Raw genomic sequence first — 19,355 nt, 5'->3', positions numbered from 1 at the left:
TTTAGGTACAAGAAATGCAAGCAACACCTAAAGAATGGGGGATTGTATCCTGGAAACCTGTTACTCTGAAAATGATTTTAGGGTCCTAGGGAGATGCAACACACTATGACTGCTCAATGTGATGCGGTGGCAAAAAAGGCCAATGTGATCATTGGCTGTATAAACAGGTGAGTAGTGAGGAAGAGGAGGGAGATGATTTTACCTTGGTATATGACATGGAGAGAGATCAATTCTGTAATACTGTATAAAGTTCTGGTGGAGAGGGTGCAGAAAAGAACCACAAAATGATTCAAGCATTGGAGAAAATGCCTTACACTGAGATACTTAAGAGAGCTCAATCTGTTTTGTTCATCAAAATAAGATTAAATTCAATGTATAACAGGGATCAGCAACCTTGGGCATGCGGCTCGCCAAGGTAAGGCCCCTGGCAGGCCGGGCCGGTTTGTTTACCTACTGCGTCCATAGGTTCGGCTGATCCCGGCTCCCCACTGGCCACTCCAGGCCAATGGGGGTGGCAGGAAGTGGCAGCCAGCACATCCCTTGGCCTGCATCACTTCCCACAGCCCCCATTGGTCTGCCAAAGGTTGCTGATCCCTGATGAATAAGGGGGAGGGATAGCTCAGTGGTTTGAGCATTGGCCTACTAAACCAAGGGTTGCAAGTTTAACTCTTGAGGGGACATTTAGGGATCTGGGGCAAAAATCTGTCTGGGGATTAGTCCTGTTTTGAGCAGGGGGTTGGACTACATCTCCTGAGGTCCCTTCCAACTCTGATATTCTTTGAATAAGTACCTTCATAGAGTGAAAATATTGGTTATTAAAGGATTTCTTAATAAAGCAGAAAAAGACAGAACAAGAACCAAGGGCTGGAATTTAAAGCCACACAAATTCAAATTAGAAACAAGTTACAACTTTTTAAAATGACAGTATTAACCATTGAAACAAACTACCAATGGAAGTGGTAGATTCTCCATCTCTTGATGTCTGTAGACTGGCTACCTTTCTGGAAGATATGCTTTAGCCAAATACAAGTTATTGGGCTCAGTACAGAGATAAATGGGTGAAACTTAATGTCCTGGGATATGCGAGAGGTCAGAATGGATGATGTAATGCTCCCTTTTGATCTTAAGCTCTGTGTCTAAATCTCTAAAGGATCAGTACCTTACTGTACTGAAGTAAGTGAAGATATGTACATGCTTAAATGTTTGCAGAATGGGGGCCTGAGTTTTTAATCAAAGCTTGATTAAAACATTCCTTTTTTCAGTTGTTTGCCGTATTGGTGTAGCCATGTTGGTCCCAGGACACTAGAGGGACAAGATAGGGAGGCAATATATTTTACTGATTCAACTTCCATTGCTGAAAGGGACAAGCTTTCGAGCTTCAGGCCTTCAGATTTGATGAAGAGCTCTGCGTAGCTCAGGAGCTTGTCTCTTTCACCAACAGAAGTTGGTCCAATAAAAGATATTACCTCACCCACCTTGCCCCTCTCTTTTTCAATTGGTTAGTTATTCTTTGCTTATCTAATGAAGTTTTGAAAGATTTTTAAAAAGTAGATTTGCTTTTGTTATGCCTTCCATGATGTCACACATTTGCATATAGCCAAATGAACTTGCATAAAATAATTCAAAATGTATCGCAGCAAAGAAAGTGATTAGATTCTAGTTTTCCCACTGCAAGACTCCCTAGCTTATGCAATTAAAAACATTTACATGCAGTTTGTAATTTTCACCTGTTATTGCAGTTTAATGTACCAGTACTCTCTGCTAGCAGGGAAAGGGATCAATGAGGGTTTTTTTCCCCTCTATATCAGAGGAATTATTTCTTCAGGAAAAAATAAAAGTGTATATGAGAGAGTATCCTGATTCATCTATCATGACAGGCCAGTACTGAAACTGATTTACTTTACTTTCACCAATCCTTCATCATTTTCCCTCTGATCCCCCATGCTATTAAATTCTCTTTTTACTTGAGCAAACAAGAACACTGAAAAGAGCATTTACTATAGAAGTACATGAATGGACTGGGGCCATAAGAAGAAGTACTTGTGTCACTTGAAAAATATTCGCTATTATAAAAGAGAGGTGCATCAAAGGTCAAAATCTCTTTTGGATGTAACTCACAAGAAACTAAAATAGTGCTGTGATTTTACAGTAGCCTCTTTAAATTTTTATTTTATCCTACTTACCTAGTCTGCTAGTACCACCCTTGGAAATACAATAAAGAGAAAACAGTTTGCTTCTTTCCTCCCTTTTGCAGTCTGTCTGACAGCTTCTTCAACACATCTCCCACCACAACAGCTGTTCACCAGGATTGTTAACTTCACCCTGGCTTTAGTCATTGTGGAAAGGGAAGATGCAAAAGTCCAGTTAACAGAACTCTTTCTATCTTCTCATAACGTGGCAGTAGCACTTTCCCTTTGCTTCAACTAGGGCACCTGTCTAGCTGGATTGAGAGTTGTGCTAAGAGAACAGGGTTCTATTCCCAACTGCCATTCAACCACAGTATAGGTCTTGAGCAAGTCTCCTAACCTCTTAGCGTCTGACCTCTAAAATGAGGATAATAATGATTACCAGGCCTTTGAGGTCTATGGATACAAAAGTATGTGAAGTATTTTTATTTACAATATTATATCTTGTATTACAAACTGGGATTAAAACAAAAGGCGCACAACAGACAATCTTGGTTTAATTAAATTAAAGTCACATATGTGACTATTTAACCTGCCCTCCTTTTCATCCTCCCAAAAGGCTTGGCCGACCCTGCTTGAGTATCCCAATTCAATACTCTATTGACAAGTGATAGTGGTATTGTTAGTAGATTGCAGTTAATTACTTTCTTAATCATTCCCAATCCTCCATGCAGTACTAGTGAATGTTAAAAAATGTGAATTTGATTAATAGAATGCACTATGTAATATATGTTTATGTTGTCATTTGAATAAGGTGAGCAGTTTTGGGTTGAGATTAGATATCTGATCAATAATTTAAAAGATTATTCTTTTGTCCTTATGTTAGCCTGGAAGACTTTTCTTTCAACAACAAAACCCCAGAGAACTTAAATTACACCATACTGTGATAAAGTTATTCCATTCCATTTTAATGCAAGTTAAAACCAGCATGACCTTTTAGCTTGTCTGCTGAGCAAAAAAAATGAGGTAACTGATTGTTGTTTAGTAGGTATCAGATGTATTTAAACAAAATATTTTCTATTTACCAAGTAGTTTCTACAGGAAAGAACAAAGACTTTCGTATTTAATTGAAGTTTCTAATGGGAAACATCTGAGTGCACCAATCCCTACTGTAATCAGACCTGTTTGATACAAAATAAATACATAAAGTCTTAATGATTTACAATCGGGGAAAAAAAAGATAGAATAAACAAAACCAATATTTTTAGGCTGATCTGGACTCTAGTTTTCTTCCTCAAAGAGAAAATACTAAACGTGCAGATGCTGTGTAAATCTGCATAGCTCCATGTAATCTAAATACATTGTTATAAATGGCTTGTAATAAAAAAGTCTTTTGGTCTGCTTCATACTGTGGTCAAACATGAACACTGGGGCAAGGGAATGTGGTAAGGGGTAAGGCAGAAACAGGCTTTACACAGCTGCTATGTGCCCCCATCCTTCACGGGTGGATGGGGTGGTGGGAAGTGGGTGGAGCCTTGACTCTGCTCCTTCAGCCTATCTTGCAGTGTAGGTATGCTGGCAGGGAGTATACTCCATCCTCAAAGCAGCAGGGAGACTGGCAGGGAAATTATTACGTGGGGAATCATAATTTCCCTCCCAGGCTGCTTCACAGTACCTCTTATGATAGACAAGATCGCAAACTGATCATCTAGGCCTTAGTGATGGATAATTTGTTTCTGGAAATTTAAGCAATTAATCTTCTTACAGTTTTTTAGAATAAACATTTAGAAACTCTATCTGATATATTGACATAGTTCACAGTACTTCAGTTAGCTCAAAAGTAGACCATTTTGTCATGGATATAATCACTTGGTTTCTAGTTGTCATGTAGTTGTACTAGACAGCTCAGTGTTATTTAAACAAATCCATTACTTTGGCTTTCACTGTTTCTTTGAAAATAGATCAATATCCCAACAAATACATAGTTAATCATTTAAAAGAATCCATGAATACTTTGTTCTCATTTCTCTTTAAGTATATTCAAATATTAATTCTTCAATTTGCATAAGAAACATCTGTTGTTGTCCAACATTAGAGTAAAGCTATTACCTTTTGCAAAAATTACATTTAATGACCATACTATAATTACTAAAACAGATGCAATAAAATTATTCACAAGAGAGGATGAATAGACAATGCACTAATCCTGTGTTCTGAATGGATCCCATCCTGCAACCTCACTCTACACAATACTAACTCACAGAGCTGTCTACTGTAGAACATTATTATGCAACTCTGTTCATTCAATTTTGTTTTAATTGAACAGTTCCAGGATCACAGCAATAACTACATGGCAGGGGAGCATGTACTGAGCAATATGCATCTCCTGTAATGCATAAACTACTCATCCTGAAGCCTTCGGTGTTTATCACTCAGTGGTTCTGGAGATGTAAATTACCAAATACTGAACATGAGTATTTTACCAAATAGCTATCACTGCAAATATTTTCCTTTATTTTTCTCTGCAATTTATTTCCTCTGTTACTAACTTTTGTTGAGATTTTAGATTATTTAACTTTATAGTACACATCGGTGTCTTTAATGTTATACAAACAGTACGCCAAATTCAGACCCTACGTTATTTTAGTGCCGAGTAAATTTTGCAAAAATGAATTAGCAATAGTTTACAGACACACACACACAAAGTGTGAACAATGTCAACAAATAGACTAGACATGAATAGTGTCTAAGGCCAGGTCTATATTACTGATCAAAACCAACACCCCTGAGCAATGTAGTTATACTGACCTAACCCCTGGTGTAGACAGTGCTATGTTGATGGGAGAGCTTTGCTTCTCAAGAATGTATATTAACTATGCCAATTGGACAAACTCTGTTGATGTAGGAGTGTCTTTACTTAAGCGCTATGCAGAGCAGATGCATTGCAGCAGCTGCATCAATGCAGAGTTTTAAGTGTAAACCTGACCTGTGTCTCTTAGAAAATATTTTTTTTTTACAGAATAATATAGAATCTCCATTGATGGTGGAATTAACTACATCTGCCTAGAGTCTGTGTGGAACATGGAGAGGATGGGAGGTGATATTAACTTTTTCAACTCATGGCCAATCTTTGTATTTGCTGTGCAGCCCCCTTGTGGCTACTACTGCAGCCTATAGGCTAGAATGGTAGACACAATTCCTTTCCCTTGCTTCAGTGAGTCACCAATGTCACTGGTTTTGCATAAAATCCATGATCCTTCTCCAGTTCACCCTCTAAACATCCCTTTGTCTCTTCCACCTCTCATTGTTCTTCTGCACCAGCATATATAGGCTGGCACAGTAACCAGTTTTGCCGCATGCAGCTGGTGTGCAGGCACCACCCTTAAGCCACTCAGCATCTGACCCTACAAAAAAAAAATAAGGCTAATTGGAATAGAGGTCCTTGTTCCCACCCTTCAAATGAAAGGTGAACTTAGCCCGGATAGTGAATTTTGAAGTTGTAATCACAAGCAAAATTATTCATTTTAAAAGATTCTTTTATCCGAACAGGGAATAGAAATGTCCCATGTGGCCTATATTCCCAATTAGAACAACAAGAATTTTGAACTGTGTATACTGCACGCTCAAAGCAATACTCACAGCTAACAGTTTCATGAGCAATCCACAGGCTATGTGTTTGTAGAAAATATTCATCAAAACATTTCAAATAGTGTATATTAATGGAAACATTTTAGATTTTTCAATAGGTGTAAATAAGCATAGCTTGTTGCAGGGATCAGCAACCTTTGGAACGCGGCTTGCCAGGATAAGCACCCTGGCAGGCTGGGCCGGTTTGTTTACCTGCCGTGTCCACAGGTTCAGCCAATCGCGTCTCCCACTGGCCACGGTTCACCGTCCCAGGCCAATGGGGGCTGTGGGAAGCAGCATGGGCAGAGGGATGTGCTGGCCGCCACCCCAATTGGCCTGGAGCAGCAAACCGCAGCCATTGGGAGCCGCGATTGGCCGAACCTGCAGACACGGCAGGTAAACAAACCGGCCCAGCCTGCCAGGGGCTTACCTTGGCGAGCCACATGCCAAAAGTTGCCAATCCCTGGCTTAATGGCTTAAATGGATTTGTGCCAATTTACATCACCTGAGTACCTGGCTAATCTATTCTTGGACAATTCAGAAACAAGAGAAATGGCTGAATACACTGAGGGATGGATACTGCTCCCCTTACTCATATTGAGTAGTAACTTGCTTTGTAAGCAGCACTATTTATTTCAATCAGATCTACTTTTTGACTTTTTAAAAATAAATTTTGCTCAAATATGTTCTGAAGGTAAGAAGGATTACTTAATACAGGCTTCAGAACCTGATTTTGCAAGGAATGCATTTTAAGTGCTTAAAAAGTGCATAGGAAATAGAAATGTTTAAATAAGATTAATTTAAGTGAATGGTGTATTTGGAAATAGGAAATTTGCATGCACAATTATGTATCCAACTGAGACCACCCTGAGCAAAGCAATATAATTTTCAGAAATGTTTTTGTGCTCATAATTTCGCACAGATCACTACTCTTAGGTTTATTTAACATACACATCCCTTTCTTATTTGTACCCTTATTTCTCCTATGTAAACAGATACTAACAGCCTTTTTCCCTTTTCACTTTAACAGTGGCTCTAATATTTTCCATGCTTAGCAGTAGAACTGGGTTTACACACTGAGAGTACAGGTGAGAGAATCTGCACCTATGTAAATTGTTTGTTGCAGATTGTTCACCTACTGTAGTTCTGCTTTTCAAGTTCATCCATCAGCTACTGTTAGCATACAAGTGGCTTGTCAGTGTGCTCTAATAACTAATGATCTATTTCACTGAATCCTGTGTCCCAGCTTCTTCCTTCAAGTAGTAATTTCCCAAGGGGGGGGGGGAAATCTGTCATATATATTCAACTAAAATCAAAACTATGTGTCTTCCTTTCACATTTCCTAATTAACAAAGATATTTCCATTTAGAAAGTTTGTCTCAGCTATTCTTTGTTCCTACTTTTCATGAAATGAAACTATATTGCAGAATTTGTGATATCAGAAGGATTTTCATTATATTAGATTTTGTAATGGGCCAAGGTTGAGAAGAGTTACCTAACCCAATCAGTTTCAGAAAGTGCACTGCTATAAGTGGTTAAGCCTTGCATTTCTTTCCCAGACTCTCCGTTCTTAGGGTTGCCTACTGAATTTCTCCCCTCCTTCCCCGCTTCTGATTGAGTGTGAAGGACAGAAGTATGCTGTCACTGGACTCCACAAATTGGACAAATGAGATGGCTGCTTCATCCAAGTTCTTTACCAGTTACTGTTTTGGGCTCCAGTGGTGATTGGGTTCCAGCCACTGGGCAGTTAGCAAAGGAAGGGATCAGGCCCTAAATGGTTTTCCCAGCATCTTGCTGTCTCTGATGGGTAATACCTGGACTTGAATAGCCTCTAACGGACATGCATAAGCCCTAAATAGCCTCCATAAATATTGATGCTTCTGACAGGTTTTGACAAGTTGCTAACACCATCTCCAGCTTCAACTGACAAGTTTTTTTAACTTTACCACACAGAACACTGCAGATCTTATTGGTGCTGTAACTACCTACAGTTCTTAAAGCTCCACACATTGTAAAGTGGATGAGCAACAGCTAAGCATCGACAGTTTTTTAAAAGTTGAACCATGCAGTCTGGGAAGCGGGATGACTACCATCTAACTTCAAACTGCTCTGCAGTGTTTCAGCTGCACAATTCCCACTGATTCTGTTAGGATTCACACAGTTACAACCCACACAATTCTGTACTTTGCAAATTTACCTATAAGTGATAAAATTAGAGGTGGGTTATTTAAAGCAGATGTTCCAATGTATACACCTCCTCCCTTCTAGTGACACCTTTTCTAAACAAACTGCAGGTTTCATTGCTGCTGTCACTTGGAGCTAATGAGAAAAATATCACATAATGAAGTTGTTGGATTTGTTTTGATTCAAGTTGCTTATTAATGATGCATGTGGGCAAACACCTGCCTCTTTCCAGACCTCCTTATTATTAAAATTACTTATTTCAGATATTTTCTGTGTGATTTATTGCTTCCTAATTTTTGTCCTGGAAGGAAGAATGGTTTAGCAGCAAAATATCTATAGTGGGGCTCTGAAGATCGTGGTTCAGCCACAGGCCTCCTGTGACACCTTGGGCAAGTCACTTCATCCTACCTTATTCCTCAATTCCTGATTTGTGAAATGGAGATAGTTCTTCCCTACCTTGTAGGGGATATATTTCTGGATGATTGTAATGTACTAAGATATTATGGTGATGCCAACTATAAAAGTACCTTGATAGATGTTATGCAATTCCTACCAATTGGGTTCTTATTTCAGCAGGTTTTTTTGAGACTTTTTGATCTTCAATCTTGTTTGCAATATTGTTGTAGTTGAGCTGGTCCCAGGATATGAGAGAGAGAATGTCAGTGAGGTAATATATTTTATTGGACCAACTTCTATTCATGGAAAGGACAAGTTTTGAGCTTCACAGATGTCTTCCTCATGTCTGGGAAAGATAACCAGAATGTTCAAACTAAATATACCAGAGATAGGCAACCTTTGGCATGAGGCTTGCCAGGGTAAGCCCCCTGGTGGGCCAGGCTGGTTTGTTTACCTGTTGCATTTGCAGGTTCAGCCAATTGCATCTTCCGCTGGCTGCGGTTCGCCACTTTGGGCCAATAGGGGAGGTGGGAAATGGCGGCCAGCACATCCCTTGGCCCATGCCGCTTCCCACAGCCCCCATTGGCCTGGGACGGTGAACTGCGGCCAGTGGGAGCTGCGATCAGCCGACCCTGTGGATGCGGCCAGTAAACAAACCAGCCCAGCCTGCCAGGGGGCTTACTCTGGCAAGCCGCGTGCCAAAGGTTGCTGATCCCTGAAATATATGGTGGGACAGATTGTTAAACTTAAGGGGTTCAAAAGTAACTAAACTGGAGGGAGGTTATTTAAAGCAGATGTTGCAATGTATGCAACCTCCTCCCTTTGCAAGCACCCACATGGTCCTCTACTTTAATCTGTCATACTGCCCCCCACCTTCACTTTCTGGCTTGGAAAGATAACTATATTTAAAGCAAGAACTTAAGCTCCTACTTTTGAAAACCTGGACTTCATAATCTTCAAATGTATTATAAGATGTCTGGAATTGATTGTTTACTGTTAATAGGCATAGCCATGGTCAGACATCTAGAGAGAAGTAATGTAATGTTCCAATTATATACAGGTGTGAGATAATGGTCTTGAAAAATGTTAATATCTCATCAGCTATCTGTCTCTGTTTTATCCCATTGCAAGACTGAGGGGTTATACATCACGAAACATGTAATCTATATCATATATAATATTACAATATATCTCAGTTACATGCAATGCAAATATGGTGGTGGCAATTTCATCCCTTATAATTAAAGGAAGGATTTTCTAATCCCTTTTCTAGACCTTGACAACACAACACAGTATTTCAGATAATAATTAAGATGTGTCAAGTCTTTATCCTCTCTAAAAATAAACAAGGACAATTGGAATTTTAATGTTCTGACATGGACAAGTATCAGAGGGATAGCCGTGTTAGTCTGGATCTGTAAAAGCAGCAAAGAGTCCTGTGGCACCTTATAGACTAACAGACATATTGGAGCATGAGCTTTCGTGGGTGAATACCCACTTCATTGGATGCATTGACATGGACAGGGGTTTTGGGGTTTGGGTTTTTTTTTTTATTGTTTGTTTTTCCTGATCACTTCTTGTAGTTTGAAAGCAGTGTAAGTTATAGTAACTTTTCAACATTTTAATCTACTTTTACTGAATAGCTTCAGTAAATTAATTGAAATGAAATGTAATCCTTTACATTTTTTCAGGTATGGTTAGAAACAACTGTTCCTAAAATATACATTAATTAACTCCATTAGTGAATCTCTCTTGAGTTCATATCCATTCCCGATATCTAAAATATTTCCAATATGGTAGGATATGGCAAACACATTATGATTTAATTTCATGGTCAATATTCAAAGCAAATATACACAAGTTTTATTATTTGCCGGAATTACAAGCCATTCATAAAATGGTTTATATAAAACAGATTTTTATTTTTTAATTAGGTCATTTTCATTCTCTTATGACACAGTCTTTACACTTGATTGAAGACAGAGGCTGAATAAGCATAATGTTTTTTAATAATTTCAATAAATTCTGCTAAGTGTCAAAGAGCTATTTTAGTGATAATTAAGTAAAGGAATATTGTAGAAGTTAGAATTGCACTGGAATTAATTGAGATATGTATATCAGTACACAGTCAGCACACATTAAGGGAGAGTTTGTGGGGTATCACATTAATCCTTTCAGTCCAGGATCAATGAGAGTCAATAAAGGGTCAAGGAGGGAGAGCCTTGCAAGCCTTTTAAGATCTGAATTATTATATGAGGGTCCATAGGCTCTACAAAGGGGACAATGAGAGTTGGTAAAACAGTCACTGAATAAAATGTGATCATTATACGATTTTTGTGTAAAGGAGGATAATTATAAACTTCTTGGGCATAAGTGAGTCTGATATTCTTGACAAATCTTATCATAATTACAATATTATACTTACTTACCACTCTCACCAGAAAGCAACAGGAAATTGTATTTGGTGGCAGCTCAAGTACTGAAGAACTGAGAGTGGAAAGATTGGGAGGTGGAACATGAGCACTTTGAAATGCAGAAAAAAAGAGGTCATGAATATTTTCAAAAGAAAAAATAGCTTGATACTGTCTCTTGCCCCCACAACACAACCGTTTTCTAACTGCATTTTCCAATACAAACATTTTCCTTTTGACCAACTAAAGACAGAGAAATGGGATAATTTAGATCCAAACACCACTGATTAAGAAACAGTATTTATTGTGCAAAGCATCTTTTAAAACAAGATAAGGAAAGTATTAAAAATAGGCTTAAATAACCCCCAAAAAATCCAAAATACTTAATAAATTTTAATTACTTTTCTATTATTTAACAGTGAGATTAAATTTGTGATTAATCATGATTTTTTTAAAAATCACAATTAATATTTTGAGTTAATCATGTGAGTTAACTGCAATTAGTCGACAGCCCTAAATTAAAATAATAGCAAACCATATAAAATAGATCACAGACACTAAGATAGAACAACTCTGCTGCTCTTTCATGAAGAAAAATCTTCTGGAGACACATACAATACTAATCCTATAGTTTTCACTGTCTTCTTTTTACACAGTTCAACATCAAAAACCTTCTGACTGAAAAATGTTACATTTAATATAATTGTAAAAAAGGTAATTTGTATTTCTAGCAATGTAATTTGATAACTGAAGTGAGTGAGGACTATACTCAAGGATGGGAAAGCCATTTACTTTCTAACAAAAGTTGAGTCAGTGCGTGTCACTGTAAATATACATTGTAAGTGTTTGTAACAAGGTCAGGCTCAACTTCCAAATGTTCAAAAATCATGAATCAGGCAACCAAAAATATTCAGACTGGCTTAAAAATAATGAAATGTAAAAAAAAAAAGAAACACCCTAATTTGATTTCTTTCATTACCCTTTTGGTTTGCAGGGATTCAGGCTGCACTTGGGGCAAGCTTTGCTCTGCAATGCTAAGGCCTGGAAACTTAAAGTTTTTTAACTCTCTTTTAAAAGTAAAACCTAGGATTCGCATATAATCAATTGTCTGTAGGAGGTTGGGCTTTAAGTAAAACATACACTATCATGTGACTTATGATAAAATTGCAAGAATTAGAAACACTGCTTTATGGACGTGGGGTACCATTGAGTCCATGATGCTGCTTAAATATGGAATTCAGTGGATCTATACTTGTGCATAATGTTATTCATGTGCACCTGTGCTTGCAAGATCATAAGACACCAGAACAACAAGAACTAATAAAAAAGGTTGAGAAAGGGACAGGGTGATGGGGATGATTATGTGGTTAAATACAAGGCTAATATGTGTGTCCTGTTAGTTATTGTTTCTGTCAGTTAATATAAATTGTTCCCATGGAATTAGAGCTATAGTGCTCAAAGAAGTGGGATTTGGAGAAAGGACATAAAGGACATGATTAAGACTATGTTTTAGTCACGGATATTTTTATTAAAAGTCATGGACAGGTCACGGGCAGTAAACAAAAATGCACAGCCTGTGACCTGTTCATGACTTTTACTTAAAAAACCCCCAGTGAATAAAATACGAAGGGGGCTGCCCAGGGATCCTGCAGGTGCTGGGGGAGGGCAGCTTGGCTGATGGGGGGGGAGTGGCTCTCCCTCCAGCAGCAGCAGAGCTTGGGTGTGGGAGGGGACAGGGGGTTGGAGCACAGGATGGGGTGAGGCAGGCTCTGGGCTGCCTGGGAACCCTGCCTGGAGACACAGCAGGTGCTGGGGGAGGGCAGCATGGCTGCTTGTGTTGTGGGGGGTAGCTCCCCCTCCAGCAGCAGCAGAGCTTGGGTGTGGGAGGGGACAGGGGGTTGGAGCACAGGATGGAGTGAGGCAGGCTCTGGGCGGTGCTTACTTGGGAGGCTTCCCGGAAGTGGCAACATCCCCCTCGCTCAGCTGCTAGGCAGAGGCATGGCCATTGAAGCTCTGCATGCTGCCTCCACCTAAAGGCACCGCCCCTGCAGCTCCCATTGGCTGTGGTTCCCGGCCAATGGGATCTGCGAAGCCAGCACTCTGGGTGGAGGCCACCCACAGAGCTGCCTGGCCACACCTCTGCCTAGCAGCTAAGCAAGGGGGATGTTGCTGCTTCCGGGGAGCCAACCAGGTAAGGGCTACCCAGAGCCTTCCTCACCTCCTCCCATGCCACAACCCTCTGCCCCCTCCCACACCCAAACTGCTGCGGGGGTGGGAAGGAGGCTCAGTAGCCAGGCACACCAGCCACTGCAGAAGTCCTGGAGGTCATGGAAAGTCACAGAATCCATCACTCCCATGACCTCTGTGACAAACTTGCAGACTTAGCCATTATAGTTGGTGCCAGGGAGGAATCTCCAGGCTGATGGGCCAGCCTGAAAGAAGGGTCAGGGGCAACAATGGAGAAAGACACACAGTGGGCATCCAGACAAGTGGTTTGGGTAGAGCAACATGGCCAAAATGAGGAGCAAGGAGCCAAGAGCAAATGGGAGGGGGAATCTGCAAAATTTTAATACAGATGTACACTTTTCACAAATGGGGACATTGTAAATAGATTCCTGTGCTGAGAGCTACATTTTGGCCTTTTGCCCACCCCCCTGCCACTTCTAAAGCACTCTGTCAAGAATGCCAATTTCTTTTTTTAGGATAGCGCTTATATGAGAAAATATTGATGAATTTACAGGGCAATATCTTTCTAGAAGAGTTTCCCATTTGTAATATAAATGTTAGAGCAACTATTGTTTAGTGGAAAAATAAATAAAGCTGGGATCCATAATGCCACAATAGATTTGTTACACAGCTGGCTTAAATAGACACTCTATTTTGACAGGTGGTTTTCCACAAGTGCCACATTTTCACTTTTGGTTAACAAATATGTTTGCATTTGAATTTCTAGTCTCAGTTGGGATTTTACAGTTTTGTGAATAATTAATAAGCCAAAATTATTGTTATGGAGCTAGCCAGAGATTGGTCTGGTTGTGCTGGATCTTCAAGGAGGGTTTGTCCTTTTGGGAGTTGCCATGATGATGATAATGTGAATGAATGAACATTTTGGGGCAAGTTCTGTCTTCTAAAGCTAATATACAACTCCCATTTCAGGCCTATCCAAAGCTAAAATTTGGCTTTTTTTAGGAAGTGATATTACAGGGGGCCAAGGACCATCTGCCTTCATTGACTTCAGGGTAAGTGGAAAGTGTGGAGTGTCTTTCAGGAAGCACTTGGACCTTTGCACAATCCAGCCATTACTGTCATCCTGGTGTCAGTCTAAGGCCTGGTCTACACCTAAAACTTAGATTGACCAAGCTGTAGTTCTCAGGACTGTGAACAATGTTGCACCCTGTGCAACATAGTTAGGTCAACCTAACACCCACTATAAGTACAGCTAGGGTGTACTGTCAACCTAGCTACCACCTCTTGAGGGGATGGATTTATACAATGACGTAAAACCACTTTTGTTGCTGTAGTAAATGTCTACACTACAGTGCTACAACAGCATACCTGCAGCACCACAAATGTAGCACTCATAGGCATGGTCTACACTGGGGGTGGGGATCAATCTAAGTTACGCAACTTCAGGTATGTGAATAACGTAGCTGAAGTCTACGTACTTAGATCTACTTACCATGGTGTTTTCACTGTGGTAAGTAAACAGCTAACGCTCTCCCATCGACTCCGCCTGTGCCTCTAACCCCGGTGGAGTACAGGAGTCAATGGGAGAGTGCTCGGCGATTGATTTATCACGTCTAGACTAGATGCAATAAATCGACCCCCACTGGATCAATCACTGCTCGTCGATCCAGAGGGTAATGTAGACATGCCCAAAGTGTACACATGCCCTAAGAAGGACAGGATTCTTTCTGAGATTAAAAAAAAATTATTAGACTATATATTTCATTTCTTATTATTATGATGAACCCCATTATCTTTTCTCTCTCTCTCTCCTTTTTTTTTTTTTTTTTTGAGATGGGATGACTAGAACTGAACACAGTATTCCAGACAAGGACATAGTATTGATTTATATACTGGAATTATAATTTTAGCTTTACTTATAGCCCACTCTTTCTGCGTCCCATCATTTGTTTGCCAGCATTGTCTAGTGGCTACAACAATGTTTGGGGAATCAGGAGACTTTGGGACTGATTACAGCTCCACCACTGCTTTGTGATGCTGGACAAAAATACCTCACGCTGTGTCTTTCTTTTTCCCCACCACCCTTTGCCTGCCTTTTACTCTGTAAGCTTTTTGGAGTAAGGAGTGTCCCTTAGTATGTCTATACTTAGCATCAAGAACAATGGGGCCCTGATTTCAGTTGGGGCAGCTAGTCACTATTGTGATACATATAAGTAATCATAATAATAACCATCACCACTGCACAATGAGCCATGGTTTTCATCAAGCTGTCCACACTGATGTCCTTAGTGGTTACAGTTAATTTAGAATCCAGCAAGATATACAAGTAGTTCAAATGATTGCTTTCAATATTCATTACCTTGCATTTTGAGAGGATGTTTCATAAGTAAGTTTGCAAAGTTCGCAAAGCTCATCACCCAGGTATTTCCTCTGGCTGCCTCTTGCTGGTTTCTCTCTGAAAGGAGTGATCTGTCCCTTGGATAATAGTATCAAAATGGCAAAAGATTCCCTAAGGCAGTTTTAAGTCAAGTTCTTACATGAAATAATATTTATAGCAAATGCTTTAACTAAGTCAGGTCTCAATTTGCAAGTTTTATCTTTTTTGACACTAGACCTGCAAAATGATTGTAAAAGAGGGATCAACCTGCTTTCTTAAAAAGAGTCTGAATTAATTCTGAAGACTTACGAAAACAATGGGATAAGATTGTTCTGACTCACTAATAAGCATTACCTGTCAATTGCTAGAGTGCCTACATTGGACAGTAATGCCATTTTGGGACACTGATTCAGCACCAATTATTACTATTCATAGCTATCACAGGAGATACTTTTTTTAATACTTTTTTTTCTGTTCAGATTGATCATACAGATCAAAATGTTTACAAGTTTGTTTGTTGTTCAAAAACTGTTAATGAACAATTTACTTAACATATTCATCATAATGAATATTGAGTTGATTATTTGCTATACAAAATTTAGAGTTCAAATATTGTGGCTTGCCATCTAAATCACATGGTACACTGATAGGATGACCTAAAATTAATTCTGCTTTCAGTTTTGCCATTAAACAAACTTTGTTTTGCAATTAAACTAAGCTTGTTTAGGGAATAGATGTTTGCTTTGTTCAAATACTCACATGGAAACTTTGCTTCCATGAATGTTCTGAAACAAGTAAGTGGATATGAACAAGCCAAATAACAACCCAGGATGAAGTTTTTACTTCATTGAATTTAACCACAAAACTTCCATAGACTTCAATGGCGCCAGCATTTTACATAGTTTTGAATTTTGTGAACAGTCTAGTGGCAGGTTTATATCCAAATCAGCCAGCTCTGTGAGAAGTAAAGGCAAAATGTACTGAATCACTAATAGTATTTCTTACAGCTCCCTTTATATTTCTTACAAGTGTCTCCTCCAGATACTAACTGGATTTATCTGATATAGCCAGTGGAAGATTAACAAATTTGGCACCCCTAAGCCCTCAAAAAATTGCTGCCTCCCAGCCCCCCAGCTCACCTCTGCTCCCCTGTGGTAAGCCTGAGAGGGAGGGGGGAGAAGAGGAGTTGTGGCGCACTCAGGGGATGGCAGCTCCCCCCCGCAAGAGTCACTCCCTGCGCCCGCCGGCCCCAGGTCACCTTTGCTCCATCTCCTCCAATCACTCCACTACTCGCTTCTCCCTCCCTCCCAGCGCTTTTGCGCAGTGAGCCTGAGAGGGAGCGGGCAGAAGGGGAGTTGTGGCATGCTCAGGGGATAGCAGCGGAGGAGCCGAGGTGAGCTGGGGCGGGGAGCAGTTCCCGGCCCCCCCAGGTTACTCCCCGCACCCGCGGGCCCCAGCTCACCTCTGCTCTGCCTCCTCCAAGCGCACCGCCATTCGCTTCTCCCTCCCTCCCAGCGCTTTTGCGTGGCAAGCCTGGGGGAGGAAGTAGGCCAGGGATTTGGGGAGGGTCGGAGTTGGGAGGGGTCGTTAGCAAATTTGCCGCCCTAGGCCTAGGCCTTGTTGGCCTAGGCGATAATACGCCGCTGGATATAGCTGGAGACTTGGAACAAAGAATATTAACATACCTTCTTATTCTTGTTTCAGAATAAAATCTGAACAGTCCAGAGTTGACCAGAAAGAACATTCCAGTTCACTTCCTGACATTTGAGTATTGCATGTTTTACTGCTCTCTGCACAAATGCATCTTCAGATGTCATAGAATTCTCTCTCTATAAGTCTTAAAGAATTAATATCAGATGCACGTCTTCAGCACAAATGTGTTGTTTGTTTTACAGCTGATTTCCCAAGGCTCATCTTCACAAGAGGTGTGTAAATTCTGGTGTGCAATAGTGTGTCACACACTAATCAATGCAAATGGACTCTGCTGGCATACAGTAAAAATTCCCTATGCACATTAACATTGTATCTTTTGAAACAGGACTACATTAATGCTTTTAGTGTGTGCTCCACATGAGCCAGTTTGTGCATGACAATGCTATTGCATACTAGAATCAACACCTCTCTGATGCAGAATACTGCACCATATAGACAAGCCCTTATATAATTTTTGTAGGATTTATGGTGCGCTGTGGAGTCAGAGAGACGCCTGGACAAAAGTCAGGGGAAGGGGGAAGCTAATTTCCATCTGTCAATGAACTACTCTCTCATTTTTTGTATTAAATATGTTTAACTTTCCTCCTTTGCTTTACTACAGAATTTTTAAAAACAAAAATCCTATGTTTTTTCACAGCTAACCTCCTTGAACAAATGGCTTGTTTTGTAAAATCATCCTTGTTATTTCATTTTAATGGTATAATGTATACTTCATAAAGAAGAATGCATTTCTGTATTAAGACTGGTTCTATGAAGAAACAATGATCTCACAATCATTGATAGCTAATAGATTTTGTTCTCATCTGCTTCCAAGTTTTGCTTATTGTATTTTAAAGATTGGCTCAAGTGACAGGGTTTGTATCCATTTCTGCATCATCATTTTCCAATATTTGGGGTGTTTGGATCTCAAGGTTTGGTTCGACATGTGTAGAAAGAGGCCCTTTGTGAAATTCATATCAGGTTTTTCAACCTCCCCCTGAGATCTGGTGGAAGGAGATTTGGATTTTGGGATTTGTTTCAAGGCCCTCTCCACTGTATCAACATGCTGAAATAATTTCTGTATCCAGATACTCCCATTTCAGACTTTCCAACCATAAAGTAAACAACTGAAGCTTTGTTAGCTAACAGATCCATTGCCAGTAAATCAAATAGCATAAAGGGCAATGAGAAAAGATAGATTATATATATGTCACAGTTAAACAATGGGTGTGTTCAATATTCCCTTTGTAAAAAAACAAAACTAAACACTATTTTGTTGAGTAGTTTCTGAAACAGTTTGAAGGAGGAATTTAACAAGAGTTAAATAGGAAGCAGGTGGAAAAGCTTTATTTAATCAAGGATCCCTATATAGATATTGTGAATTATCTGATATTAGTAACTTTTGGAACTTGATTATCCCAAAATATTCCCGAAAGGGGCTATATTTCAGTCAGCCACTGCTTTGTACACACTACAAAACACAAGACCCAGAAATGAGGTAAGAAGTTTGTGGATGTCTAAGATTATAATACACTGCATGTTAATGCACTGCATTAATAATGTAAGCAAAAAAATATTGGAGTGCAGAAACTTGGGAGAAATGCTATTCTTCAGTCCTGAGTAAACTGTTCCATCACTCATATTCTTCAAGGGCAACTTAACAAAAAACACAAAACACATAATGCTAAAATTGCTCATTAGTGGATGTAATGAAATAGGATTAAAATGGTGTGTACAAGGAAGCAATTAAGAACTACAACATATTTCTCTCACCTTGAAATGGGTACACATGCGAATAAAACTCCAAAAACATAAATCAACAACAAGGCAAGTCCCTACAATAAAGGCGACATATATGCTGGTGAGATAACAAGTGTCTTCTAGCCACCAGCAACACCAGAAGTGTTGAAGGAATGTCTGCCTTTCCATATTTGTATCTCTTCACAGCCTCAAGGGTAAAGAATGTGCAGATCAGAACACATTATGTCAGACAAAAGACAGGTGTATATCCTGAGCTCTTCCATGGAGATATTTTTGTACCTTTGCTCCCAGATGATACAGCATCTGTCAAATACAATAAATCAGATGGATTTATGGGCTACTCCTTGAAATTATAAATGCAGTGTGAAGCAGTATGTTCAATAGAATTTGTATTCAAATGTTCATTAGACACATGCTATTTGGATAGATTCAAAATCCACAGATACCCAAAAATTGGGTAGATGAAATCTGTATAATGGGAAATACGATGTTTGAAAACTGCCATTTCTTTAAATTTTATCCAAAACAAAATTTTGCCCCTTTGCTCATCTCAAGTTTATACCTTGTTTTACTTTGTCTGTGCTTCCACCTGTG

The sequence above is a fragment of the Mauremys reevesii genome, linkage group 5 (assembly GCF_016161935.1).
Source record: "Mauremys reevesii isolate NIE-2019 linkage group 5, ASM1616193v1, whole genome shotgun sequence".
In the NCBI taxonomy this organism is placed as follows: Eukaryota; Metazoa; Chordata; order Testudines; family Geoemydidae; genus Mauremys; species Mauremys reevesii.
Note: the sequence above shows the minus strand (reverse complement) of the source record.